This window comes from Mytilus galloprovincialis, chromosome 7 (genome assembly GCF_965363235.1).
Source record: "Mytilus galloprovincialis chromosome 7, xbMytGall1.hap1.1, whole genome shotgun sequence".
Taxonomy (NCBI): domain Eukaryota; kingdom Metazoa; phylum Mollusca; class Bivalvia; order Mytilida; family Mytilidae; genus Mytilus; species Mytilus galloprovincialis.
In genome coordinates this window covers 62,120,716-62,133,671 of record NC_134844.1, presented here as the reverse complement: position 1 = coordinate 62,133,671, position 12,956 = coordinate 62,120,716, and the positions used below count along the sequence as shown (strand labels likewise).

At 32.9% G+C, this 12,956-nt stretch overlaps 1 long non-coding RNA gene across 1 annotated transcript; it reads left to right on the top strand.

Moving 5' to 3' along the window:
* Positions 1–327: 327 nt before the first annotated feature.
* LOC143083431 (uncharacterized) lies at positions 328–6,301 on the top strand. Its single transcript, XR_012980703.1, has 2 exons — positions 328–387; positions 4,252–6,301. It is a non-coding gene; the product is annotated as an uncharacterized LOC143083431 (long non-coding RNA).
* Positions 6,302–12,956: the final 6,655 nt, after the last annotated feature.

Genomic DNA, 12,956 nt, shown 5'->3' with positions numbered 1-12,956 from the left:
ACTTTTGGTCGTCAATGCTTTTCATCTTCGTACTTTATTTGGCCTTTATAACTCTTTTGTTATTTGAGCGTCACTGATGAGTCTATTTTAGACAAAATGTTTGTCTGGCGCAAATACAAAATTTAAATCCTGGTATGAGGATTTTATTTCCTACGATTTCTTATAACTTGAATAAAATATAAGGTACTGTTAGAACGTAAATTTATTATGTTAAAATACATTTTCAACTTTGCATACAACTTTTGACATTTTAAATTTACCCGCCAAAAGAAGTTATCGATAAAATTGTCAAGGACAGGTAATTGAATGTTATGGTTCTTTATGATAGCTACTCACGTGATAATTAACTTCCTGTTTATGCTGTTGCTGATTGTACGACTTTAGGAGGTATTTGTATGATATAATCAGAGTTTATCATTGTTATTGAATGCATGTTATCATTTCACAGTTGAAATATACTATTCAGCTTTTTTCTCAATATAATAAATCTTTATTTTGATAATAAACAACTGTACAAGTAGTTAAGGTTCATGTGGACCCTATGGCTAAAATGTCCGTATTTTCACCTCAAAATTTACTCTGAGTACTGGCAAACCTGTGCATCTGGAAAAGTTTTAAGGCATAGCATGCCCTAGATAAATAGAATTCAAATGCAATGTATGATTTAGAAAATTCATAACTTAACTGGATTTTGCCGTACACTTTTTTCGTCCCTGCAGAAGATGATAAAATTAACAAACAGTTGAGTTTACCTTGATATGGTCCACTCAGGTACACAGTTTAATTAACCAATTATTGTCAGGTATCTATTGTCCATCTAATGTCAATGAATTTTCTAAATCATACAATGCATTTGAATTTTATTTATCTAGGGCTTGCTATGCCTTAAAACTTTTCCAGATGCACAGGTTTGCCTGTACTCAGAGAAAATTTTGAGGTGAAAATACAGGCCATTTTAGCCATAGGGTCCACATGAACCTTAGGGATACATGGTCAGTCTGGTGAACCATTTCTCTGGTTCACACTGAAATCAGTACATTGTGTTGATACTGACATGATATCTTATTTAAGAATGTACATATAGTGTGACAATTCAATGTGTTCGAATTGTGTACCAGAATAAAAAGAAGAAATAGATACCAGAGGGTCAGTCAAACTCGTAAGTCAAAAATAAACCGATAAAGTACACAAAATTCATCATAGAAATAATATACAAGGCAATACGATCCCGATCAAAAATTGGGTGGTATCAGATGCCCCGAAGGGTAAGCAGATCCTGCTCCATATGTGGCTCATTTCGTGTTGCTCTTGAAAGTACAAACTCGGTTATAAGTCTAATTCAGCAGTTTCGCGATAAATTAAGTCAATTTGTTTAGGAACTTGTATTTGATATGCGTGTGATTGGAAGCAAGAAAATATTTCTCAGACAATAATGCATTTATTTTCAGCCGTGATAAGAATTTATCAATTTATAGACAGTTTAACTTTAATGTTTATTTTCAAAAAAGACAATGACTGTGTTATGTTGGTTTTTTTTATCTCCAAGATATTGCGGTGTAGAATGTTATTTAAAGTTTGAAGCGGGGACAACGTATGCTTATCATTGATTTTGTTGCTTGCAAATTCGTGTCCTATATATGTTTTATTTATATGCTATCTACGTCCAAACAATATCCTTTTATTTATGAAATAATTAGGTCCCTTTCATGAAAATCTTAAATCTAACAAAGCAAGACAGGCGGAAACCCGTTGAAATAGAACAAAAGAATCGAAGCTTTTTGATAGAGAAGGCGATAAATAATTACTGTTATGTTTACTACAGTAACAAAAAAAAGTTAATAAAAACAAATAAAACGAAAACTTTCTTCTCAATTATGAAATGATTTATTTTAAAAACATCATTTGCATAAGTTTTCAATTGATCTATTACATAGTAATGCGAACAATTAGATATCAAGTCGAAGACATGGGTATCTATCAAGTTGTCTGTAGAAAATGTATAACTTTTATTTTTTTTTTTACTACGGAAAGAAAACATGTCAATCTATTAGTTCAGTTATGTTTGTGTCTGCCATTCCATTATGTAACTCATGAAAATATTCCACAAAATGGATAACAATTGTCTCGGAAAGAGAAAATCGAATGCACCTTTTTATGTTAGGGCGTGTTTGAGGTGTATATTTTGTCTTTAAAACGTACAAAGCAAGAGTATTTGATATCTCATCTCGCTTCAAATTATATTATTTTATATATACCAAAGCTAGAGGTTGACTTAATAACATAAAAAAAGAAAAGATGAAATATATGATTGAAGAGAACTACCTATCTAATGAATCACAAAAACAGAGTAGGTGTGCTCGATCATAACAAACGGACAAATATGGCTGTATTTACTTGCCAAAAATTACTCTGAGTACAGACTTATCTGTAAAGTTGGAAAGTTTTAATGCCTAGCATCCACTAGATATAATAAAGTTAAATGCATTTTGTGTTTTAGAAAAATAAAATCTCTCCATTTTTTCTTCTTCATGCAAAAGGTGTGAAAAATGACTAAGATGCTCCCTCAGGTAAAAAAAAAACGGTTTGTATTGTTTTTACAGAGACACCAGGTATTTTCACAACTATAGGTGAGTTAAAGAGTTTATCTGAGTCAGTGAGTGGACAGTATCAAAGTAATTCAGGTGTTTGTTTATTTTTGCTCCTTCTGCAGAAAGGAAAAAAAATGCCCATCAAAAACCAAGATAGATTTTATCTTTCTTAAACACAAAATGCATTTAACTTTTATATATCTAGTGGATGCTAGGCTTTAAAACTTTCCAAACAGCACAGGTAAGTCTGTACACAGAGTGTTTTTGAGGTGAAATTACGGCCATATTTGTCCATTTGTTATGATGAACCTTAACGACAGTCTTTTAAGTTGGCTAATGACAATGCATATCTTCGAAAAAATGTGTTTTTTGGTGTGTGATAACAAGGGTTTATAATCTTCAACCACTGAAAAATTTTAGTCTGCTTTTCCACGAAATATTTAATAAGAATTTTTTTAAATGTTTAAGAATTTTTTTAAATTCCACCTGACAACCGATCAGACAAAAGTTTTAAGTTGAATCAAAGCAGATAAGATCATTAACTGATGCTCATCAGCTAGTAGGAACATTTGTCATTTAAAATACAACTGACATATAAGGATCGTAATGGTGCTTTGTGGATAACTTTATCGGTCCAAGAGCAAAATTGACAGCGCGTCTAATGGCTTCCATTTCTATGATTGTGAAAATGAACTGGCGTAATAGGGAGATAATTTTGACGCAGAAGAATCCTGACTGAAGATTCAAGGACCCCGCACTTGCGGTTACTCTCGACACCAACCTTTATTGACTTTATTGACTAGGATTGTCAGTTTTCCTATCGAAGGTCGGTGGGTTTCTCCAGACAGTCCGGCTTCTTTCCCCAATAAAAAAAAGTGCTTAAAAGTTGCGTTATAACACCGAATATCAAAATCAAGATTCAAAGAAAAAGTATAACACAAATTCATTATATTGGCATAATGTTTATAAATAATCGTTGACATGTTCTTAAATATCTAGTTTAATAACTACAAAGTATAAAGAATACGGTTAAAGTGAAAGCAACTACACTCGTTCAAAAATAATGTAACTGTCACCATATATATGCATATGCAACTACGCAGTGTCCGATCTAGGCGGGAGGGGGTTCCTGGGGTTGGAATCCCTCTCTTTAAAGATCAATCAATGCTTATAAATCATGTAAATGTAGATATATGATTGGAACACCGTTTTTTGATCCCCCTTTCTTTCTTAAAAAAGCTGGATCCGTCCCTGCTACAGCTTAGAAAGTATTGTATATATAATCATATTTAATACATGTTTCATTTGAATCCGTACTTTTGATTAGCTGACGAAAATCGTGAGGCATTCTAAACTAAGATTTCAATTCACTTTAATTTTAATATTCATGACAGCACGCGATTGCCGTGACAATATCACAGCAATACATAGGAAAACAAACGCTGAATATGTTACAGCACGTTATTGATTGGTTGTAGCTTACTCATGTTATTAAAATAATTTAATGGTTCTGCACTTCATACAAAGAGTGCTTTGATTTTCTTTTTTACACCCGAATAACATTACAAAACAATCAAAGATACTTATAAACACGACAAAGCTTAGAAAAGGTGTTACAAAATCCATTATGTTTAGTAATGGTGTATTTGTATGTATTTTGTAGTAACATGGCGACTTCCTCTCCTGTGTGTGGTATATGTGAACTTCGACATATCTCTAAACCATCAGTAGTTTGGTGTGCAGAATGCGACGAGGGCCTTTGTGAGGATTGTAAAGAACATCATACACTGTCTAAATCATCGAGAAATCACAGCGTTATAGCCGTGTCGGACTACCAAAAGTTGCCATCTGATATCTTAAAAATCACACTAATATGCAGTGAACATAATGACCATTACCAGATGTACTGTAAAAAACATGAGTCTCCTTGTTGCAGAAGATGCATATCTAAAAATCACAATAGCTGCAAAGAAATATGCCCTCTCGAAGATGTTATACATAATGTTAAAACCTCAAGCGCATTCCAGGAAATCGAACAGACCTTACAAGAAGCTGCTGAAAATCATGAACGAATCATACAGAATAGAAAAACAAATCTGAAATCTCTCAAGGATTTAAAAGGTAAAATTAGGAATGAAATACAACAGTTTAGATTGAAAATAAACTCCCACCTCGATCAAATACAGGACAATTTGATAAAGAAGCTAGGTGAAACTGAGGAAAGAGAGTCTAAGAAGATAGGCAATTTGCTTAAATCACTCGAAAAGAAGGAACAGGAAATTAAAGAATTCCAGTCTGATGTTTCCAATATCAAACAGTATGCTTCAGACTTTCAGTCATTCCTTGCTATGAAACATATCGATAAAATTGCTACCGAAAGTGTTAAATCTATACAAGAACTTCTATCCGGTGATAATCTTAAAGAATTGTGTCTGTCCCTTAATCTAAATACAGGTTTAGAGAGGTTCTCGTCTAATTTTAAAACATTTGGTGACATTTGTACAGATTATAAGCCTACGGTCATCGACATTGTTCAAAGATTGTTTCAATCTAGCATCGACATTGTTCTTGCGGATGGCAGGTTGGCAATAGTAACTTCGAAAGGTGATTTCAGTATTATCAACAAAGATGGTTCAATAAAGTTTCAAATCGAATTGCACAGCAACATTTCCGATGCTACATATAATTTAGATGATAATACAATCGCTGTTTCAAGTTCCTCTGGTAATATATATTTCGTCTGCATGGCAAAACAAACAGTAACTAAAACAATTGCATTGGGATATTCTATAAGTGGGATGGTTTACAGAGATGGTTATTTCATCTTCTGTGCAGAAAACAAGGGAATACAAAGGATGAATATTCGCGATGAATCGGTGACAAATTTGGTGTTTAGTAGCATTAGTTGTGATGCTTATATTACCTCTTTTGCTGACTTCATTTACTACACCGATATGGCGAACAGCTCTGTGATATGTTGTGATCTTCAGGGCACACCAACATGGATCTTTAAAGAAGAAGGTGTACTACCTGTACCATTAGGTATCACTGTAGACAATGAAGGAAACGTGTATGTTGTTGACAATAGTTTTAGTAACGTTATTGTTATATCTCCAGATGGGCAGAAATATCAAAAATTATTGTGTCAGGGGGATGGTTTTACACATCCATGGTGTATAACCTACGACAGATCAACTGATCGGCTGTTAGTTGATAATGGGAAAAAGAATGCTTACCTTTATAAAGTTACAAAATAAGCATGTTGTATCTTTTCAAATGACAACACATCGAACTTCCATGTCCTGTTGTAATCTTGTCTTGAAATTCATATTTGATATGATCACATTTTAATTTGATTTTCAAAATATTAACGGGATTATTTGTTATAGTTTTTGGCAAAAAAGAAAAATACTAGAAATTTTCTGCATTTAGGACATAAACTTCTATGATAAAATTGAGAATGGAAATGGGGAATGTGTCAAAGAGACAACAACCCGACCAAATAAAAAAACAACAGCAGAAGGTCACCAACAGGTCTTCAATGTAGCGAGAAATTCCCGCACCCAGAGGCGTCCTTCAGCTGGCCCCTAAACAAATATATACTAGTTCAGTGATAATGATATTCTATGAATATATTTATATAAAACATGTTAAACAATTGATAAAAAAGAATGATTTCACTCAATCTATAACCAATAAACTTTTTCAATCGTTTTAAGGTTTGTTAGATGAATGGACATGATGGAAATAGACGCGTCGAAAGCTATTTTGACTCATTTAGTGTGTCTGTCGGTGTTATTTATTGTTATTTATCTGTTTCATTTATGTGTTGTTTTCTATTTGATAACGGTCGTAAATTTCCCGGACGCCATCACGAGTTGTTTTGTATGGGATATTTGTTCCATAGATGATGTCAGACATGTTCATAATGTCGTTACTACATTCCTGTCCCCTCTTTATCATGTTTAATGATATTGACCTACCAAATAAGATGTATTACCGGTGTTGTACAAACATGAGAAACACAATGGGTGCAACGTGTGGAAAAGAATCTGCATATCCTGCCGAAGCACCTGTTACCACCCTCAATTTTGTCAGGTTCATGTTACTCAGTCTTTAGCCAACATGACCAAGGCGTTGGCAGTTTATTTTTGACTTGTGCGTTTGAATGTCCATTTGTTATCTTTCGCCTGAAAGAGTTTGAAATAGATCGACGTTTATGTTAGATTTTTGTTTTCAATCATATTGTAACGCTAAACTGTTTAAAACATTTATTTCATGGTATTGTTTTGTCATAGTTAATTGAAGTAGGGTATAATAAATACGAGTCCTTACATGTTATAGACTTTCAGCTTGTGTTGGATTTTTTATACAGTGTTGTGCATATTCTATAAAGACCTACTGAGAGGTTGGTTTCAATGTGGTGTCCATTGATTTCAAACGACCAAGTATTACTGTTGGCTACATTAATTAAGCACAGTGTGTATACTATTGGTGACTATTTGTATATATAAGGATCAAATGATACAAAAGAGATAGAATCAAGATACCAAAGGGACACACAAACTCATAAGTCAAAACAAACCGACAGTGCCATGTCAACCAAATGCAAAACTAATACAAAAAACACCCCAAAAAATACTATACACTGAGCAATATGAAAACCTGACAAAATCGAACGCTCAACAATATAAACAAAAGTAACGAATAGTAAATATCTGTCATATTCCTGTTTTGGTATAGGCATTTTCTGAGGAAAATTGTAGGCTAATAATTAGGTAAAGAAAAAACAAGTAAAGTACTGGCTACGATTACCAGGCAAAAGCAACAAAAACGAATAAATATTTGACACAGAGATAAGTCTCACCTGTCGGCGGAAAAATTCAGAAACTTATATTCTGAATGGTTGTAACATTGCTAATTATTTCAAAGTTGCTGGACCATCATAAAGAAGGCCGCACGTCAAAATGATCGTTGTACTCTTATATATTGATAGGACTGAAACTTATTTCATTATATCATTGAATTTTAACAAATGGATTAAAAAAAACAGATGTAGGAAGCAATACGCAGTTAGGAGTGTAGTTTCGTATTTTGGCCATGATGGATTTTTCAAATACGAAAAAGTTATTGTGCAATCAAACTCACTTTCAGACAGCTGATGACAAATTGAACTTTCAAAGTGGGTTTATAAGAAAATCAAGATTATTTTTTACGTGTTTTGCATTTTTTTTTTTTTTTTTTTTTTTGTAACTCCGTATTTTCATTACCAGATCGCCATTATTGTAGTGTTAAGAAAAAACACTTTATTTCCGCACGAAATTTATGACGCAGTTTTACACACAAAAAACATGAAACGAAAAACATGATATTTAATTGACCTCTGGATAGATATATGTAAACAGTTTCAGAAAAGGTATCCCTCAAAGGAATTGAATTTCTACTTTTGTGACATCTTTAACACTGTATTGTGTTGCAATTAAATGCAGATTGTTGGCATGAATACACCAAAAAGAAATTTTATTTAACCATTTTAACTACTGGAAATCAAATCTTTGGGACATGTTGATTACATACATATGCCCATAAATGACACAAACAGTAGGCTTAATTTGTTAAAAGCACCTGTGTGTGGTATATGTGACCTTCGACATATCTCTAAATCATCAGTAGTTTGGTGTCCGGAATGCGACGAGGGCCTATGTGAGGATTGTAAAGAACATCATACACTATCTAAATCATCGAGAAATCACAGCGTTATAGCCGTGTCGGACTACCAAAAGTTGCCATTTGATATCTTAAAAATCACACTAATATGCAGTGAACATAATGAGCAATACCAGATGTACTGTAAAAAACATGACACTCCTTGTTGCAGAAGATGCATATCTGAAAATCACAATAGCTGCAAAGAAATATGCCCACTCGAGGATGTCATACATAATGTTAAAACCTCAAGCGCATTCCAGGAAATCGAACAGACCTTAATATCAGTCGCTGAAAACCATGAACGGATCATACAGAATAGGAATGAAAATCTGAAAGATCTGAAAGATCTAAAAGGTCAAATACAATAAGAAATAGTACAGGTTAGATTGAAAATAAACGCCCACCTCGATCAAATACAAGACAGTCTAATAAAGAAGCTAGATGAAACTGAGGAAAGAGAATCTAATAAGATATGTAATTTGCGTAAATCACTCGAAAAGAAGGAACAGGAAATCAAAGAACTCCAGTCTGATATTAAAGTGCTTCAGACTTTCAGTCATTCCTTGCTATAAAACATTTCGATAAAATTGCTACCGAAAATGTTAAATCTATACAAGAACTACTCTCCAGTGATAATCTTAAAGAACCGTGTATGTCCCTTAATCTGCATACAGGTTTAGAGAGGTTCTCGTCTTATTTTAAAATATTCGGAGACATTTTTGCATATTATAAACCTACGACCATCGACATTGTTCAAAGAAAGAACGTACAAGCACGACTAGTGTCCTCTAAATTGTACACCAGATCCATTGATAATATCAACTTAAACTTAATGCAAACTATGAACGCAAATAGTGTTGTCAATAAAGGTTGTACCTTTCTTGTAGATGGTAGATTGGCAATAGCTAGTTCAAACTGTGAACTGCATATTATCAACAAAGATGGTTCAAATAAAGTTGGACAGCAAACTTTTCGATACTGCATATAATACAATCGATGTATCATGTCGCCGCCCTGGTAATATACATATTGTCTGCATGGCAAAACGAACAGTTACTAAAACCATTGCATTGGGTTATCTAATAGGTGGGATGGTTTACAGAGATGGTTATTTGATCTTCTGTGCAGAAAGCAAGGGAATACAAATGGTGAATATTCGCAATGAATCGGTGACAAATTTGGTTTCTAGTAGCATTAGTTCCAATGCTTATATAACATCTTATGGTGACTACATTTACTACACCGACATGAACAAAAGCTCTGTGACATGTTGTGATCTTCTGGGCAAACCAAGATGGACATTTAAAGAAATAAGTGTCTTGCCGGTACCATTAGGTATCGCTGTAGACAATGAAGGGAACGTGTATGTTGCCGACAACAGTTTGGGTAAAGTTATAGTTATTTCTCCTGATGGGCAGAAATATCGACAAGTATTGTCTAAAGATGATGGTATTGCCTTACCATGGTGTATAACCTACGACAGAACAACTGATCAGCTGTTAGTTATCAATTGGAAGGACAATGCTTACCTTTATAAAGTCACGAAATAGACATATTGTATCTATTCTATATATGTTTAATCAATTATGTCCTATTGTAATCTTGTCTTGAAATTCACATTCAAAAAATAAACAGGATCATATATTATAGTTTTTCTGCACAAAACTATACTGGAAATATTTGAAATAATTTTCTGCATTTAGGACAAAACTTATATATATGATATATTTATAAAAAAAAAACATATTAAATTACAAAGGTTTTGATAAAAAAAATGATTTCACCAAAACATTTATAGTGATTGAACTATAACAAATAAACTACTGTTGTCTGCTCTTTGATCGGGTTGTTGTCTCTTTGACATATTTTCCATTTCCATTCTCAATTTTATATTTGTATTAGACTTTTTTTCAATCGTTCTGAATAGATATAAGATATAAGTCACAATTTGCAAAAGTAAACCATTATAGGTCAACGAACGGTCTTCAACACGAAGCCTTGGCTCGCACCGAACAACAACCTATAAAAGGCTACAAAAATTACTAGACGAGTGTAAAACCATTCAAACGGGAAAACCAACGGTCTAACCTATATAAAAAACGAGAAACACTTATGAACCACATCAACAAACGACAACTACTGAACATCAGATTCCTAACTTAGGACAGGTGCAAATAAATGCAGTGGGTTTTGACGTTTTTTTAGGTACCAACCTTCATTCTTATCTGAAAACATTGTGTTACATCACAACACAGAAAGACACACTATAAAATATTAATTGAAATGTCTTAACTCAAAAGACATATCAACACTAGTTAACATACACTGAACGAATAAATTTGATCTACGACACAATGCAAATACAAAATCAATAAAATAAGGGGTGTATAAATAAAGACAACAATAGTTCACTGAGCTGTGAGATGTTTAACAATTTAAAAAAAAACAATAACCTTGAACAAAAAGCCGCCATTTACAATAATATACACAGGTAAATAAAAATAATTTTGTGGTAAGGTATACAGATTAAATGGAGAATGGAAATATTGTTTTAAAAAATAAATAATATTGTTGTTCATAGTACATAGAAGTGAAATTTTATAGTAATACCAGACACTAATCAAAGCTGGAACATACTAGTAGACGAGATATAAATTTAATTAAATGAATTAACATGATGGAAACAGACCCGTTGAAAGTTATTTTGAATTGATATTATGTGTGTCTGTCATTGTTAATCTAATATTGTAATTTGTGTGTTTGCTTACGGTGTTTTTCTATTTGATTACGGTCGAAAATTTTCTGAAAGCCATCACGAGTTGGTTAACCGTTATGGAATATCCGTTTCACAGATGATAGTGGATTTTCTCTATGTTGTAACTACAATCATGTCCCCTTTTCCCGAATGTGCATTAACAAATCAGACTTCTTACCGGGTTTGTACTAATATGAGCAACACGACGGGTGTCACATGTTGATACAGATCGGCTTTTCTTCCCAGTGCACCTGAGATCACCCTCAGTTTATCGGTGTTCGTGTTGCTCAGTCTTTAGTTTTCTATGGTGTGTTTTGTGTACTACTGTTTGTCTTTCTTTTTTAGCCATGGCGTTGTCAGTTTATTTTCAAATTATGAGTCTGAATGTCCCTTTGTTATCTTTTCGCCTCTCTTTGAGTGAAATAGTGTAGATTAGACGTTTATGTTAGATTATTGTTTTCAATGATATGTTTAACGTTTATCTGTTTAAGACATTAATTTCATGGTAATGTATTGTCATAGTTAATCAAGAAGGGTATATATACGATTTCATACATGTTTCAGCATGTGTTTTTTTAGTATACAAATAGTTTTGTGTATATTCTATTAAGAGGTTGGTTTATATTTGGTTGCCATTCAGGTCAAACAACCAAGTATGACTGTCAGTTACATTATTGGAGCATAATGTGTGGACTATTGGTGACGGTTACATTGCGTTTTTGCTACATCACTGTATTCCAATGAATACAATATATTTAAATACAACAAGAAATACTTTTTTTAAATCATAAAACAAAATATTGTTTACTTACAATTTAAAATAAAGTTGTATCATCCTTAATGTTTACCAGGACCAAGGTCAGAAGAACAAATATGCCTTGTAACTTATCCACATGCAAAATATTATAATTGTTGCCCTTTTTATACAGTTATATGGTAACTGAGGAAAAGAAATATCAACCTGATCGTTTGAGCATTTAATTGAGAGCAAAGCAATATGTGTAAAATTGCTAATACTCAGGCCCTTTTAACCTTCAGTTTGCTACCCTCCTTCAACCCCATCAATTCTGTTGTGAGGTAAATGTTACTCAATTTTTAGTTTACCTATGAACAGATTGTTTCGGAATCTTAATTTTTAGCATGATGATATATATTAATTAGTTATGATGACAAGTAAATATGTGAAAACCGATTTTTAGTTTTCTGTTTGAAAACGGTTCTTTATTCTTCCAGATCCAGGCATTTTACATAATGATTATTTTTCTAGGCATTTTACAAAATGCCTTGAAAAATTGAAAGGCATTTTACAAAATGCTGAAATTAGTCTATAGAAAGAAATGTTAAAAAAACGATTGAATGTTTGAACAACAGGCCATTTAGATTTATGATAATTACTGAATTTGAAAGTATGCATTTTTTAAAAGAGTTTTAAAAATCAAAAATAAATGTCACTGAATTATTCGAAATTCACACAAGCACAGAACTCGACAATTATTTTGTTATTTCTTAAAATGTTTTGATCACAGAATTGTTTCACAATATTTGTTCTGATTGTTTTCAAATACATTGATTGGCGTAAAATCTGGTTTTAGCGCTTTGACCACGTTTGGAGAAACCTCGATCATGCCACATTTAGCTCTTTCGTTACCTTTTCTGATATAACACTTGACGTTCTACAACATTGAGTTTCGCAATAAGCACACTTGTCACATTTGAATATCTTCTTTTTCAATTGTTTCCAAAAGATTCAAAGTACGTTTTCATGATAAATTGGGCTTGTGTCTTTTACCTTATAGCTTTTAACGGACTGATGCACATCTGCCAATGACGGGTGATGCATTTCAAGCAGGAGACGCTTACCCTGTTATGCACCGTTATTTTTGTCTTTTAGGTCGATTTTCGAG